The sequence below is a fragment of the Lolium perenne genome, chromosome 7, assembly GCF_019359855.2.
Source record: "Lolium perenne isolate Kyuss_39 chromosome 7, Kyuss_2.0, whole genome shotgun sequence".
Taxonomy (NCBI): Eukaryota; Viridiplantae; Streptophyta; class Magnoliopsida; order Poales; family Poaceae; genus Lolium; species Lolium perenne.
Genome location: NC_067250.2, coordinates 137119926 through 137124087, shown reverse-complemented (window position 1 = coordinate 137124087; position 4162 = coordinate 137119926).

Here is a 4162-nt window from a genome sequence, read left to right as displayed (position 1 = left end):
GAGTTAAATAAAGATCCTAAACTTGCCGGTGATAAGAGGTTGTTGCAATTAAGTTCTCTAGATGAATGGAGAAGTGAAGCTTATGAAAATGCTAAACTCTTTAAAGAGAAAGTTAAAAAATGGCATGATAGAAGGATTATCAAAAGAGAATTTAATATTGGGGATAAAGTCCTATTGTATCGGTCTCGTCTCAGATTCTTTGCAGGGAAATTACTCTCGAAATGGGAAGGACCGTATGTTGTCGAGGAGGTGTATCGTTCAGGAGCAATCAAAATTAGCTATCTCCAAGGCAATGCTACGCAAGTGGTGAATGGACAAAGACTCAAGCATTATATCTCGGGTGATTCTTATATTGTTGATGTTGATATTATTCAAGTGGAAACACCGGAGGCTTTCATCAAAGGGCAAATTGACAGTTCGCCAGAACTCGACTTTGAATAGGTAACAGTACTGGTAATGAAAAGTATGCAATTTACTTTCTGAACAATATTTTTGCTGTTTTTGGAAAATATGAAAAATTACGAGTTCGAAACGGAGTGGAAAGGACGCACGAGGGGGCGCCACCATAGGCCGGCGCGGCCTGACCTGGGCCCGCGCCGCCCTATGGTTTGGCCGCCCCGTCGCCCCTTTCCGACTCTAGTTCGATCTGGTACTTCCGTTGTGTCGTGAAATTTTTTGCTATATAATCCCCCGGACCCCTGGAGGTCCGTATATCGTGTTCTCGACGTGTTTTGTTTCGAGCTGTTTCTACCAGGATCTGCTTTCGGTCTAGAAGCACCATGGCCTCCAACAACAAGGGCAAGGGGCTTTCGGAGGAAGAAGTGAAGGAGGTGCCATCAAGACAAGAGCAGCAAGCCGGAGGGAGCAAGCAAATCTTGGTGGGATCTGTTGACACTCGACGTTCTTTTTCTCATAACCTGCAGGGACCTTTACCACCCGCTCTTAGCCTCGACTCCTTCCCCATGTTGGAAGAAGTTCTACGGACTACCGATGAGTTTTGTGATCAATATCGGGCTCTAAGAAGAGAAGTGGAGATACTCCAAGAGGAGAATTGCCGTCTCCGAAGAATGCTGGAATACCACTCGATTCACATCACAAGGTCGTCATCGCCCACTTCAGATAACAATGAATCTCTTCGAATCTTAGTGCAGAATTGTCAAGCTGAGAAACTGAAGTTGAAGGAGTTTATTAAGAAGCGCGGGAGGAATTCATCACCACCATCTCCGCAGGAGTAATTCATCATCGGTATTGGCATCCCCTTGGTTTGTTCCAAGCTTGGGGGAGTGCCGCGGTATCACATTATCACTACCTTTTACTTTTATTGTCAAGTAGTGTCATATCATGAGTAGGGAAGTTATCATATAAGATGGGTCGCAGTTTGGAAGTATCTCTCCTTTAGTTGGTTGTCTATGTATCCCTTGGTGTGAGTTATCGTTATGGAATATTAATGAGAAGTCTTATCATTTACGTATTGCACATCTTATTTTAGTTTGCAATCTCTACTATATGATTTACCTTGTTGTTAGTATTGGTATCACTTTGGGAGCATTAAATAAATCTATTTGGTTTTGGCAAACTTAGCATTGGTCAATAGCAACAACACTTTGAGGTTTAAGTAGAAAAGAGAAATACATGTAGATGTTTCATTGTCTTTCTTTCGTGTTAGCTCATAGCTTATTATTCTGAAGTTAAAATTGTTTGTGCTTACAAGGAACATGCATGATTGTTTCTATCACATGTATATTTGTTTGTTTCCCTCGACTCTTATGCTTGCTAATTAACCTTGCTAGCCAAAGACCTGTACTGAGAGGGAATACTTCTCGTGCATCCAAACCTTAACCCAAACCTATGCCATTTGTGTCCACCATACCTACCTACTACATGGTATTTTCTGCCATTCCAAGTAAATACTTCATGTGCTACCTTTAAACAATTCAAAACTTAGTATCTCTTATTTGTGTCAATGTTTTATAGCTCATGAGGAAGTATGTGGTGTTTTATCTTTCAATCTTGTTGGGCAACTTTCACCAATGGACTAGTGGTTTCATCCCCTTATCCAATAATTTTGCAAAAAGAGCTGGCAATGGGATTCCCAGTCCCAAATTAATCAAACTAAATAGACACTCCTCCATGGTATGTGATTGATGGACGGCACCCGAAGGATTCGGTTAGCCATGGCTTGTGTAAGCAAAGGTTGGGGGGAGTGTCATCATCATAATAAAACTAAAATAAAAAGGCACTCCTTCATGGTATGAGATTGTTGGCAGGCACCCGAGGATTCGGTTAGCCATGGTTTGTGAAAGAAAAGGTTGGAGGGAGTGCCACACAAAATGAAAATAATATGGGAGCCGCTCTTTGGAGGTTGTCTGGCAAGGGGGTTAGAGTACCCGCTACTAGTCGTTGACAACAACAAACACCCCTCAAAATGCTACTTTTATTATCTCTATATGATTGCAAAACTGAAAAAGCTCTAGCACATGATTTAATCCCTGCTTCCCTCTGCGAAGGGCCTGTCTTTTACTTTATGTTGAGTCAGTAAACCTATTTCCCTCCATCTCAAGCAAGCATTTGAGTAGTTGTGATCAAACCATTATATTGTGATTTGCTTCATCATGTCTTTTATTCTTCCTTGTTTAGTACAAGTTTTATCTGAATGAATATAGCTTTGCAAGTTATCAATGATTATGAAGAGACCATTATGATTGAGTAAGCAAGTTGTGCCTTATAAACTTTAACATGAGAGCGCTGCTCAATGAGATAAGTATAATCTGTTAATTGTTCTCTGACCAAGAACGAGGTTTGCCATCACTAATTATGATTTCTTATGTACCTTTATTTGTGATTGCCTTATACTTGTTTCAAGTTGAGTTATATGAGGAAGTTGTTTACTATAATGTCTTGTGCGAATGAATATGATGCTTCTTGTCCGTATTTTATTTATCGACTCTTCACTCCATAAACATGTGGTCCTGTCTATCGAGCTCAGTTTCGCTTGGGGACAAGCGAAGTCTAAGCTTGGGGGGAGTTGATACGTCCAATTTGCATCACTATTTTATATCATAATTTGCTGTTATTCATTGATATATTTCATATTGGGACACAATACTTATGTTATTTCATCTATTTTGCATGTTTCATCATTATTGGAGGATCAAGCACCGGAGCCAGGATTCTGCTGGAAAAAGCACCGTCAGAACGCAATATTTCGGAAGATCAACTGTGGAAGGAAATTATACCAAAAATCCTATTTTTCAAGATGACGAAGGAAGCCAGAAGGAGGAGCCAGGAGGACCCAGGGTGGGCCCACACCCTAGGGCGGCGCGACCCATGGCCTGGCCGCGCCGCCATGTGGTGTGGGGGGTCCACAGCCCCTTTCGCCTCCTTTTCTTCGCGAAATCCTTCGTCCCGAAAACCTAAGCCACAGAGGGTACCTCGCGAAGAGTTACAGCCGCCTCTGCGGGGCGGAGAACACCAGAGAGAAAAGAGCTCTCCGGCGGGCAGGAATCCGCCGGGGAAATTCCCTCCGGGAGGGGGAAATCGACGCCATCGTCACCGTCATCGAGCTGGACATCATCTCCATCACCATCATCATCATCTCCACCATCATCACCGCCGTCTCCACCGCTGGATACCGTCACCGCCGTAGCAATTTGGGTTTGATCTTGATTGTTTGATAGGGGAAACTCTCCCGGTATCGATCTCTACTTGTTGTTGATGCTATTGAGTGAAACCATTGAACCAAGTTTATGTTCAGATTGTTATTCATCATCATATCACCTCTGATCATGTTCCATATGATGTCTCGTGAGTAGTTCGTTTAGTTCTTGAGGACATGGGTGAAGTCTAAATGTTAGTAGTGAATTATGGTTGAGTAATATTCAATGGTATGATATTTAAGTTGTGGTGTTATTCTTCTAGTGGTGTCATGTGAACGTCGACTACATGACACTTCACCATTTATGGGCCTAGGGGAATGCATCTTGTATTCGTTTGCCAATTGCGGGGTTGCCGGAGTGACAGAAACCTAAACCCCCGTTGGTATATCGATGCAGGAGGGATCGCAGGATCTCAGAGTTTAAGGCTGTGGTTAGATTTATTCTTAATTACTTTCTTGTAGTTGCGGATGCTTGCAAGGGGTATAATCACAAGTATGTATTAGTCC